We start from the raw sequence: 13,308 nt of genomic DNA on the forward strand, positions 1-13,308 counted from the left end.
AATTCAAATCTGGTCTCAAGACACTTACTAGCTGTGTGCCCCTGGGCAAGTCACTTAACCCTCTTTGCCTCAGTTTCTGATCTGTAAAATGAAAAATGAGCCATAGAAGAAAATGATGAAACTCCAGTATATTTACCAAGAAAACCCCCAGTAGGGTCATGAAGAGTCATATAAGACTGAAAATGACTGAAAAACAAAAACAACTATATGCTAGGCACTGTGTAAATGCTGGACATGCAAAGAAAGGCAAAAGGCAGCTCCTGCCCTCAGTGACGGAGACAACACATAGAAAGAAGCTGAAAAGGGGAGGGAGGTGGTACCAGGTGGGCATGGTGAAGTCCAAAGCAACACAGCTGGGTGGAAAATGAAGAGATTGTTGCCTGTGGTGTCCTTGTAAAATAGAGGACATGGGGTGGGGTGCTTCCCATGTTCCACCCTATAATCTCTCCATTCAGAGGGAGGGAGGGGCATCAAAGGCAAGGGGTGTTTAGGTGGTAGGTAATCAAAGTTAATGGATTCAGGTCTTGTAGGATAAGGAGGTTCTGACAAAGCCCAGAGGAGTGCAGCCAGGTGGGAAATGAAGGGGTACATAAAATAGGTAAAATACTCCCCTCGAAATGAATAGGTAAAATACTCTCCCTAACATATGGTGCCATTGTGATGGGGCAATGATTTGATATTTTTCCCATAACTCATTATTGTTCAGTGGGAAGAGTCCTAGATTTTTGCTTTTTAATTAGAAGAGCTGAATTCCCATCTTGGCTCTGCTACTTCTCACTCCTGTGACTTTGCACAAGTCACATAATTTCCCTGGGTCTCAGTTTCTTCATCTGTAAAATGAAAATGTTGCAGTAAATGGCTGCCAGCATCCCTTCTACGTCTGGGACTATGATCCAGTTTAGTTGTGTGATCTCGGAGACAAATCTTTTCATTATAAAACGAGTTGGCGGCTGAGGGAGGGTGGGACTAGATAACCCCCTAAAGTTCCTCCTAACTCTAAAATCTCATCACTTGTAAAATACATAAATCCCACCCCCCCCCAAAAGAAGTTACTTTATCTTGACATCATTCAGCTTTTTTCCTTCTGTCACATGGCAATTGACACTTTAATCAGTTCAGCAGCAGTGAGCCAAGTATTGATTTGGAATTCACCCAGTTGCAGCACACAGTCCTCATATGTGGAAATGTACCCAGGCAGCAGAAATTAGGCCTTTAGAAAGTACAGAGAGCATGTGTTGCTTTAGAATAGATTCTGGAGACAGTCTGTTCGTCATCATAAAGTACATTCTTTTGTTTAGCTTGAATGTTTTTTTTTTCAAGGGAAGGAGCTTTCATTCATTCAACAAAAGCTTATTGACCTGCTATGGTTTTAAGAAGCACTTCTTAGGCTTCTGAAGCAGCACAATGTAGTGTATCGAGTTCTTTACATGGAGTCAGGAAGTTCTGTGTCACAGTATGATAAGTATCTTTATGGACAAGTCCCTTAACCACTTTCATCCTCAATTTTCTCATCTATCAAATGGGGAGAGTAATTGCTGCTGCTTAGAGGATTATTGTGAGGGTCAAATGAGGTGACACATGTAAAGCATCTTCAAAACCTTAAATGGCTGCATAAATGTCAGTTTTTATTCAAGGTACTTTACCAGATGTAAGGCAGATTGTGATTGTGAATAAGAGCTACAAAAAGAAGTATTTTGTCAGTGTTGAGAGGAAATTCATTCAAAAGTAGGGCAATCAAGGAAGTCTTCCTGGAAGGGGAAACTTGCATTATCTCATTTGATTCTCAGAACACCAGTATGAAATGGGTAATAGTTCATATTTATATACTGCTTCAAAGTTTACAAAGCACTTAGTTCATGAAAAAGCCAGTAAGGTGGTTGGTGAGGGAATTACAATCCTCACTTTCCATTTAACCTAATGTCCAACCCTCTCCTAAAACTCTGGGACCCACAAAAATGAGATCTTTTGTCAGATATTGACCCTAAGGGGTATATTCCCTTTTGGCTCATAAGCCAACATTTGGAAATTACTCTGGGAAATTTCCAAATAAACTCATGTCTTTGTTTCCACAAAAATGGGTGAGAAGGTCCCTAGCTGCCATACAAGCATTTAAGGTAATAAATATATATTGGATAAAGGACATTCTTCATTTCACACTGTGGAAAATGCCAAAGATTCAAAGGCCTCACTGAAGCCCGTGAATAGATGCAGAAAACATAAATGGCGTACAAACTCCCCTCAAGAGGAAATTAAACTTTGGGTTGACAGTGGATGTAACACTGCCATTCTCTCCACTCTGTGTCCCACAGGGCTTTAAATAATCTCTCCCAGGTTTATACTTCTACCCTATGGCTTAGGCTCTCCACGGAAGGCAGACAATCTAAGGCTGCTAAACTTGCAACACCACTCCCAAAAGAACTTCACTGTTCAAATAAAAGAAGAAGTAGGTCTGTTGGCTCACTTTGACAAGCCTTTCAAAGGGGTGACTTTCTTCTCTATCCTCTGAGCAATAGGATAGAGGTAGTTCCAAAAAATAGAAGGGTAAAGGGAATGTTTTCTTAGGATAGAGGAAATTATATATTTGTAGGAAAAGGAGAGTAAGTCAATGGAGAGAGAAATAATTGAAGTCTAAAGAGAAAGAATGATTAATTAAACAGACTTAGCATCAGAATGGGGGTGGGAAAATGAATGGAGAGAAGTGTGAATGGAGTCAGGACACAAATACATGAGGTTAGAACCGGTGAGTAGGAAGAATTACCTCTTTCTCTGAGATTACAAGGAAGAATGAAAGTATAGGTAGAGAGACAGAGAAATTTTAAAGTGTGGAGGAGAGAGGAATTTAGCAAGCTCATGTGATGATTTTGACCTCAGTAAAATAAGAATTGGGATATCTGCTGAGGGTAAGAAGGGCACATTTGGGGCTAGGGACTTGAGAGTAGAAAAATCTTCAGAATAAAGGAAGTGAAGAAATTCTAAAGAGAGTAGAAATTTGAATACAAGGATTTTATTCATTGAGGTTCTTAGCACAGAGTATGGCACATAGTAGATTCCTAATAAAGGTTTATTGATTGATTGAGGCAATATTTTTTAATGGAAAAACACTGAATTTAAAGTATGAGAATGAGTTTTGAGTCCTGGCTCCTTCGGTTGCTACTGGAGTGAACTTTGGAAAGATATTTAGTCAATCAATTGCCAAACACTTAACAGGTGAGAGTCATTGTGCTAAGAGCTTGGGATAGAAAGCCGAACAACGAAACAATCCCTGTCCTTGAGGAGCTTGTTGGAGGGAAAAACTGTACATAAACAAGCATATGAAAAAATCAATATGAGGGGCAGGGGGGAATCAGGAAAGGCCTGATGTAGAAATGGTGCTTAAGCATAGTTCAGAAGGAACCATGGGATTCTAAGAGATATGTATAATAAAATTTGAAAGCCAAAAGGGATGCTCATATTAGATCCTAGAGGCATTGGGGAGCCATTGGACTTTATGGAGTAGAAGAATGATGTGGTCAGACCTGCACTTTTGGAAAATCAATTTGGCATCTGGGTGAAGGATGGATGGGGGCGGGTGGGGGGAGACAAGTCAGGGAGACCAATGAGGAGCCTTTGGCAATAGTCCTGGCAAGGAGTGATGAAAGCCTGAATTAGGGTGATAGCCATGTAAGTAGGAAGAAAGGGACAGACTTGAGAGATATTGAAGAGAGAGAAATGACAGTATCCAATAACTTTTATGTATGAAATGAGGGAGATGTCAGGGATGATGCTGAGGTTGTGAATCTGGGTGATTGGAAGGATACTGGTGACCTTGAGGAAAAAAAAGAGAAGTTTGGAAGGTGGGACAGATTTGGAGGACTGATATAGCTTAGATTCTCAATGCCTCTGTTTCCTCACCTTCAAAAGAAAGGTACTGGTCCAGATGGACCTCTAGGGTCCCTGAAACCCGTATCTATGTTTCTTTGGCAGAAGTGAAGTAAAATGGCATGAGGGCTTTCCACAGCCCGAAACTGAGGTGATTTCCTTTCAGGACTTCTTCTAGCATATACTGCGTCCCAAAACAAAACTTCCCTTTAAAGCAGCTATTCCTGCATGTCCATACACATAGATGATTTAGAATGCTTTGCATTTAGACTTTAATTATAATTGGCTATTTGCTCTCAACACTAAATATTAATTTTTTATAGCAAAAAGAAATTTACTGCATGGGAAATCTTTGACTACTTCCTTGCATCTGCTTACCTCTTCTGAATGAAAGAATGAAATGGATTGAACAATATTCATTTTCTCATAAACTTAAATATTCTTTACCCCTCCTTTGGTTGCCGTGGTGAGGAGGTGGGGGGGAGTTCATATTCTAACTTCACTGAGAATTTTTGCTGTTTACATTATTTATAACATCCACACTTGGAGGTATTCTCAGAGATTTCACTTTCAACTTTATTTCTACGCAAATCAATTCTTCAGGGACTTTTAACACATCTGAGTATATACTTTGAAGGTGTAGATGATGATTATTAACAGGTGTGCAATGTTCAGACGAGGCTGCAACTACTTTATGAGCAGCCTTGGAATAAACACTTGAATGAAGATTGTCACATCTCCTGAAAACAAAGAGGGCTCTTTTTCTTCCGCTCTGTGATTTGGATTCAGCTCCTTTAGCATTTATGGCATGCCTGGGGGTCCAACACAGTGATGGGCACTAGGAAGACCAGATATGATCGACATACCAGTCCCTGCCGTCAGGGTGCTCAAAACTCTTAAGGGAATAAGCCAAAGTGGTAGGAGGAAAGGGTTTACAAAGATATTAGAAATTTTTTATAACATGTAAGAATGGATCACAGCATTTAGAACTAGGGAGATGAGTCAGGTTGGCTTCTCACCGTAGAGCTGAGGAAAATGAAGCAGGAACAATGAAACTGCCTTGATCCAAGTCTAGATAACTAGTAAATAACAATTGGGATGTGAACAGAGGTCCTCTGATGCCCAATTTAATGCTCTTTCCACCATAACATAAGCCCTTAAAATGAAGATGTGTTTCTAGCTGGCTCTTAATTTTTTCATTATTCCCAGAATCTTTACTTTCATTCATTTCTTATTCGTTCTCTTTATTTTTGCAACAGTCATTTCCAAATATATTACCTCTCCCTTAGCCACTGAGCCTTCTCTTGTTAGAAAGAGAAAAGAATGAAGGAAGGAGAAAGAAAGAGAGAAAGAAAGAAAAAAAGAGAGAAGGAAGGAAGGGAGAGAGGGAGGGAGGGAATGAGGGAAGGAGAAGAAAGAGAAGGGAGGGAAGGAAGGAAGGTAGGTAGGTAAACACAGTTAACTAAAACTAACCAATTAAAGAAGGCTGAAAACATATGCAATATTCCATAAGAAAGAATGAATGAATAGCATATATTAAGTTCTTACTATGTACCAAGCATTAGTCTAAGTGAGAAAAAAAAAAACAGACTGCCCCTGGTCTCATGGAGATCACACTCTGGGGTGATAACATATAATAACAAGTTCATCTGCAGAATGGATGAAAAGGCATAAAGTCCTAAAGGTATAGCAGACAGTTGGATCATAATGCTTCATCTCATCTGTGAGAATAAGAATTTGATTGTTATAATTACACAGCATTTGAGCACATTTTCTTATCCTTTTTGTTAATATTATTATAGTCATTTTGCATATATTTTTTCCTGGTTCAGCTTATTTCATTCTACATCAATGCATACAAATATTTTCATCTTTCTCTGGGTTCCTCAATTACTCACTGTTTATTACAGTAATATTGCATTCCATTAATGTAACCCATTTTGTTTTCCATACATTTTAGCCCAACCATAAGCAATGAATATTCCTCCAATTATTTGTCTTTATAAGAATGTTTTGTAATTCTATTTACATAATTCTAAAGTGCATCTTGATAGATTGACTTCCAGATATTTTATTCATTTTGAAGTTATTTTAAGTCAATTACTCTTTCTTTCATCTCTTCCTGGCTTTTACCATTGTTATATTGAAATGATGATTTTTTTTTTTGTTTTTTAGAATTAGGTTATATTCTACTACTTTACTGAAATGATTGTTTCACTTAGTTTCTTTGATAATTCTCTGAGATTTTTTAAGGTAAATCATCATGCCATCTGCAAATGGGGTCATTCTGTTTCTTCTTTGATTGCTATACCTTTTGTACATTTCTTTCATTTTATTGCTATCACCACCATTTCTATAACTATGTCAAATAGTGGGGACAAAGTGGAGCATTCTTGTTTTACTCATATTTATTGTGAAAGCTTCTCATGTGTCTCCATTGTACTTAGTACTATATTTTTATACATGTCAATAAATTTTGTCACATTAGAATGGCCTTTCTACACATATCTTGGGGAGCTTAGCGTAAATAAATATACTTAAAAAAACCTTTTTTCTGCATCTCCTGTTATGTGTTTCTTTTTCATTGTTTTTGGTTTTAATGTGAAAATATGCTGATTTTCCCCTTGATGTTGAGCCATCGTTGCTTCCATGGTATAAATCCATTTTTTCCGTAGTGAAATATTTTTGAACATTTCAATATAGTCTTTATGGTATATAGTTTCATTTAAAATTTCCATGTTAATATGTATTAGTGTTCTTGGCCTTTAATTCTCCTATTCTGCTTTATCTCTCCCTGGTTTTGCTATTGGAACCAACTTTATCTCATAAAAGGAGTTAGGTGGAATGACTTCTTTTAATCAGTTATTGGGGATGATTTATTTCTAATAGATATTAATCACTTTAATATATCTAATGTAATCCCCATTTTTGTCTAATCCCAATTTGGATTGTTCATTTTTACTTCCAAGTTGGCTTGTTTAAGATCTCGGTTTTTTGTTTCATTAATTTCAATACTTTATATTTTATAGAAAATCATTCCCTTCAAACTCTTATTTCTGACTATTATAGGTTCTGATAATTCTTTTTAAATTAGCTCTCTTATGAAGTTACCTTGTTGATCCTTTTATGTTTTTTCTAATTTTTTTAAAAATTAGGTGAGCCAAAGATGTGTTGATTTTTGTTACTTTTCCCCACGAAACTTACCTCTTATTTTTATCATATTTATTTTACATTCTATCTATTTCTGCCCCAATTGTCAAGAGTATTTTCTGCTTTTGTTTATGGATTCTCCATTTTTAACTTTATGAGCTTAGGTCATTAATCTTTTCTTATTTCGTCAGTGAATGCATTCAAAATTATGAATTTTCCTCTAAAGATGACATTAGTGACATCAAAAACATTTTGGTATTTTTTTCTGTTATCATTTTTTTCACATAATTTCAGGTTTTTTTCTGTGGTTGATTCTTTGATTCACTCATTTTTCTGGATGTCATTTAGGTTTGTATCTTTTGCTTTTGATAACTGCATTATACAGCTGAGTAGAGTCTAAGAAGTGTGAATGACAGAATTTTGGTACTTTTTGTGACATGAGAGCATAGGAAAACTTTCTAGTTTCTCATGTCATAAAAAGTACCATTTTAGGACACAAAGGCAAGAACCAAAATATAACTACATCAGTTTTGCCTGGATCTCTCACTTTATTCTTCCCCTCTATTTATAACTAGCTTCCTCTCCAACCCTCCCTCCTCCACTATGTGTTACCCTTTTTATCCTTTGACAAATATTTATTTTGTGTTATGGAAGATAATGGGGAAGAATGGATAAACTTTTATACTTCATATTAAAAAGATCTATATCTTTTATATATAACATAATGTTATATCATATTATATTATGTTATGTTACATATTTATAATAAACTGAAAACTTAGTATGAGGGGGAGAAAAAACAAGTAAGGACATGGAAGGAGTCATAATGTCTAGGCCCAAAAAACTAACATTCTTGCCATTCACTGCCCTGATCTGACCACATCTGTATTAATGTGTTTAGTTCTGGATATCACAGTGGTGAGAAGACATTGATGACTGGATTTCCTCAGACATATTCTGGTGGCTTTTTTGAAAGTGACTTTGTATTTTAAATTTATCATGTGATATAGTCCTTTAGTTTTACAGTATGGATTTTTATATTATACTTGAGTTGTTTTAATTTCCTTAGTTAAATGAATAAAAATAATGTCCTTTATGACCAAGGATTCAATAAATGTTTGCCTTTAAAAATAAAATTTCCTGAGTGTACACCCATTTTAATACAATGTGCTTTGCATGTTTATGGCTTAAGTGTTTGGAAAGGAGGGCAATCAAGATGCTGAGACGTTAGGAGACCATTCCATGTGAAAATCAGTTGAAAGAACTAGGATTTTTTTTTTAATTTTATTACAAGGAAGGAATGGAGGAGGAGAATAGATTAGAGGGTAGTAACAGATACACCCAGAAAAGGGTATTAATAAAATCTTCTCAAATGCAAAGAAGAAAACAAAGAAATATAAAATGAGACAAATAGATCATATTTTTTGCTACTTTAAGTTATATATGAAATGCCTTTTTTAAAAATGTACATAATAGAAGTTCACAGTTTCTGATAGGAGTCTTTTTTTTTTAATGTGTTGAAATGGGCATTTGTTGATGACTGTTAAGTTCACATGAAAAGTAACCAAACTTTTTTTTAAGTGAAAGTAAGAACTAAGGATAGGTACCTTAGAAGAGAGAAGTCTTTTAGACGTGGAATAGTTGTGTATTGCAGGGAGGGAATCTGCAAGTTTTTAAAGTATGGAAGAGGCACTAGACCAGTTACAGTTGGCCACTACACACATGACAAGGAGTAACTGTTAGAAATTAGAAAGAGATGGATTTAAGTTGGATATAAACTAAAATTTGCAAATAGTTTGAGTAGTTCCAAAATGAGGTAGGATATTTTAGAAGATTGAAGCCTCACTGAACAGTTTCAAGCAAAGGCTATATGACCACTTATTGGCAATATTATAGAAGGAATGCTTAGTTTAAATACAGGTTAGACCAGATGGCCTTGAGGTCTCTCAGTTCTGCAATCCTATGATTCTATGATTTTACATATAATTCTCTTTTTCAGAAACCAGGTCTAAGCTATCACAAGAAATCTGGACATCATTAAATAATTCATTCATGGCTCCTTAAAATAATACAAAAATACAAAGGAATTAGCCCATTATAATTCTACCACCTTCCTTAGCACCAGGTCCTGTGGTCTGCATTTCATAATAACTGAGTCAGAGGAGATTTCTTTTTATGTATTTTTAAAATTACCTTTCAAGTTTTTGCCATGGGTGATCAGAACTATAAAATTCATTTGAGAAAAGAGATGAAAGTCTGTGGATCAAAGATATCATTCAGCTGTGATCAGTCTGAGAGTTTTGATATTTGTTTTCTTATATTGCTTTTTTAATTTGCAGTTTGGAAATAATTCTTCAGGAAACAGTTTCAATGGGGTTTTGTTTATTTTTTTTCAAGTTTTTAATGCATCCTAAAGAATTACATTTTCCAATTTTAAACCATCTCTATCAGCTTTCATTTAATTTGCATTTGTTTGCTTGCTAATGAACGTTGTTATATAACTTTTACAAAGAATTAAAGGAGAGATTTTATGTTGGAAAACAACTGTGATCATATGATTTCAGAGCTGGAAGAAACCTTACAGATCATCTAGTTAGTCAGTAAATATTTAGTAAGTGCCTACTATGTGCCAGGTACTGTGCTAAGCACTAGGGATACGTAAATGAAAAGGAAAAAGTCTTTGCTCTCAAGGAGCTTACAGTCTAATCATAGAAAAGACACAAAGAGGAGATTGAAAATGGAGTGAGAGGAAGTACCCACCATAGGAGGATGATGGAGAAGTTTATAGGAGTACAATTGGTTGGGAAATGAAGACATGTCTCACTTGGGTACTTAAATGGAGGTATGGAGAGGAGCTCCTCATTTCGCAACTGAGAGGTCCAAAGTTCAGAAAAGTAGTTCACATCTCAAGGTCACAAAGTGATCCAATGGCAGAACCAAGATTCATTTTAAGTTGTCATCAAATATTAGGCATCTACCTTGTATCATTGCTCTGTCCTGGAGAAGAAAGTTATTTCAGTTGCTATTTGGTCCCTGTCCTCATGGAGTTTACAGGTCTAATAAGACACAAACAGATAAATGTAATACTCATTAACAATAACTACATCTATTATTGACATAGTGTTTTCAGATTTCCAAAGCACTCTCCTTATGTATCTCCTTTGATCCTTACAACAATCCTGTGAGGTGGGTGCTACTACCTCAATTTAAAAATCCTCAATTTAAAGATGAGGAAACTGAGGCTGAGAGAGGTTAAGTGACTTACCCAGGGTGATATTCAGGTCTCATTGACTCCAAGTCTAATGCTCTGTCTACTGTTCCACTTAGTGTTTCAATATGTAGAAAGGATAAAAGAGACTATGAGTTAAAGCTAAACAAGTAGGGGCTTCTTAGGTTGGAGGGGACCTCGAGTGCCAGGCAAAATTGCTTGAAGTTTACTTAGAAGCCACTGAAGATTACTGAGTAGAGAACTGGCATGAACAAATCTAAAAATAAGAAAAGATAAATCAGATCGCAGGATGAACCAGAAGAGGAAAAATGATGAGAAAGGAAAACATGTTGAGAAATTGATATATTATACCATTCAGGTGTTAATGAAAACCATTAGGCATGGATATATCCTGCTTATCCTATCTGCACATGACCAGAGACTGGGAGAGCTAACCTGGATGTTGGATAGCAGATTCAGAATCTGGAGACATCTCAACAGGCTGAAATACTTGGGCTTATCCTAATAAAAAAGACCTTTTATAGGATAATCAATCAATGTGGAAGAATTTATTCCCATGTGCCTAGGTCCTGTGCTTGGTCCTAAGGGATTCAAATACACAAATGAGACCGGCTCTATTTTCTAGGAGCTCACATTAAAATAGGAGGATATAAAACATGGGGAAGTGTTCAGGAAAGAGGCTTTTAGTTCAGTGAATGTCAATGGTAACTGTTTCTCTTTGGAATAGCAATGCTGAGGGTCTTCCCCTCCCAGCTTGATTTTTTTTTTCTTTTTTTCTAGTTAAAGAGGCCATCCCTTGACTCACTTCTTAAAGAGGCCTATTCACTGAATGGGCACCATCTCACTCTAAATAAGTAGATGAAAAGGCCTTACCCTAAAAGGGCCAGGGTCTCCCATTGCATCCTGGGTCATCTCTAGTCATCCTGATGAATATCTGGTCACTGGCTCGAGATGACTCTGGAGGAGAAGGTAGGGCTGGTGACCTTGCACAGCCCTACCTCACTCAAATCAAAGTCGTCATGTCATCATTCCCTGATGTCATGTCCTCTTCGAAAACAAAGGAGAAACACAAGAAGCAGTCACAGGGATAGTGAGTGGGAGCATAAGAGAGTAGATTGTGATACCTATTCCAGTAACAATAGGCGAGGATCATTAGGTCTGGATCATTAGGACAGGAATCTCCCAGATAATTCAACCCGCTCAACTAAATGCAGCTCAAAATGTTCTCAGCAAATTGTGGTTTTAGAAAGTTACCTGAAACACTGAGAGTTTAAGGGACTTGCCAAAGATCCCACAATGCCAGAGGCAAGACTTGGACCCAGCTTTTTCTCTATCCAGTGCTGGCTTTCTATCCCCAAACCTTGCTGCCTAGTGTCTTGTAGTGGGTTTTTATATACATACATACATATATATGCGTATATGTACATGTACATATACATATATACACACATACACATATACAAATACATTTGTTATTCTGTCCAGTATAAGAGGTGGAAATTGAGGTGGGGTAAGGCAAGAAGAAACTTTGGCATTCTAGACCCAAAGGGTTATTACTCCTGGAGGGAAAAAGAGATCAACAGTAGGGCATATGGCAAGGTACCTGTGCTGGGTAGGCCCTGGTGTCCTGGTGGATGACTCAATGGGATAAATATGAAGTTCTATACCTGACTGCAAAAAATCAACTTCACCAATCCAAGACTGAGACGAGGCTCAAAAGCGATTTGTTTGACAAAGAATGGAGTGGACTACAAGCTTGCTATATGCTATGGCAGCCAAAAAAAAGAAGTACAGGGAATCTTAGCAGGCATGAATGGTAAGAATATCTCTGGAATATTTTAGAAGGATATTTGCTAAATAGAGCATGTCCAGAGGAGGCCTAACAGGATGGCCAAAAGGCTTAAAACTGTATCATGTGAGGATGATTTGAAGACGCTGGAGACGTTTAACCTGGAGAAGAAAAGACTTACTTGGGGCATGACATTGGCTTGCAGATATTTGAAAGACTCTCTTGTAGAAGAAGAATTAGGTAAATTCCGTTTACCCTGTGAAGGCTTCTAAGGACAATGGGCAGGAGCTGTCCAAACACGCAATGGCCTACTCTGGGAAGTAGTGGGTTTCCCTTCACTGGAGGTTATTCCATGGAGTCATTATTGATTGATTATTCTCAGTGGGTGGTGAAGAAGTGGAGCTGTTTGATAAGAGACAATATTTTTTCCTGCAAAGACACTGGCAATAAGAAGGAGAAAAGGTAGGAGCTGGATGGAGTAGAAAGATAGGCCTTCTGGCTTTTTTTAAGAATTGGGAAGTTCTGAGCTTACTTCTAGGAAGATGAGAAGGAGCCAGTGGAAAAGGAAAAACTGAGGATCTCTGAGTGAGTTAGAGAGAGGAAAACCAACGATTACCCAAAGAAGTTCCTGAAAGCAGTGGGGAGGAAGATAGAGGGAGTAGTTTCTTTTTTTCTGTAAAAAAGAGGAGAAAAGGAAGAGAGTAGGTGGTGATGTTGAGAAGTTTTGAGGAGAGAAGAGGAGGAGTCCAGCCTCTGAAGTCATCCGGCCTCTGAAGTAGGAGGTGGTCATTTGTTCTTAAATGTGGATGCAAGATGTGTGGTGGGGAACGTGAAGAGAAATGAATTGCAGTGGAATTGTCACCGTGGGCAATGGGAAGCAGAGTCATTGAGTACACTAGACAGATTGTCAAGCAAGCACCAAGGCTCTGCTGGGGTTGTGAACCATAAATTTGTACGGCAGGAAATCAGCTCCCTTCTGTGGCTTTCTGTGGTAAAGCTCAGCGGCCCAAGGCCACGAGCAAAGAAACAGCATAGATTTTCTGACCCCCAGTCAGTCCTCACTCCTCTATATCACAGTGATTCTAAATATGGTAATAGGAACATTTTGTCTTTCCGCTTGGTGACCAGGCTTCCAGTTACTATACTTTTAAGCTCTTTCCCAGTAATTTTGGATTGTCTTAGCTATTCACTCTGTCTTGCCTGCCTTCTAGGCTATAAGTCAAAAGCTCAGAGGTTGTCTGCTTCAATCTATAAATGACCAAAAATATAGTCTACATCGTCC

The 13,308-nt window shown here is 37.4% G+C and overlaps 1 protein-coding gene across 3 annotated transcripts in view; it reads left to right on the forward strand.

Annotated features, from left to right (window-relative positions):
* Positions 1–13,308, forward strand: part of INPP4B (inositol polyphosphate-4-phosphatase type II B) — a 471,298-nt gene that overhangs the window by 379,209 nt on the left and 78,781 nt on the right. The gene's annotated exons all lie outside the window — the stretch shown is intronic.

This window comes from Trichosurus vulpecula, chromosome 6 (genome assembly GCF_011100635.1).
Source record: "Trichosurus vulpecula isolate mTriVul1 chromosome 6, mTriVul1.pri, whole genome shotgun sequence".
Lineage (NCBI taxonomy): Eukaryota > Metazoa > Chordata > Mammalia > Diprotodontia > Phalangeridae > Trichosurus > Trichosurus vulpecula.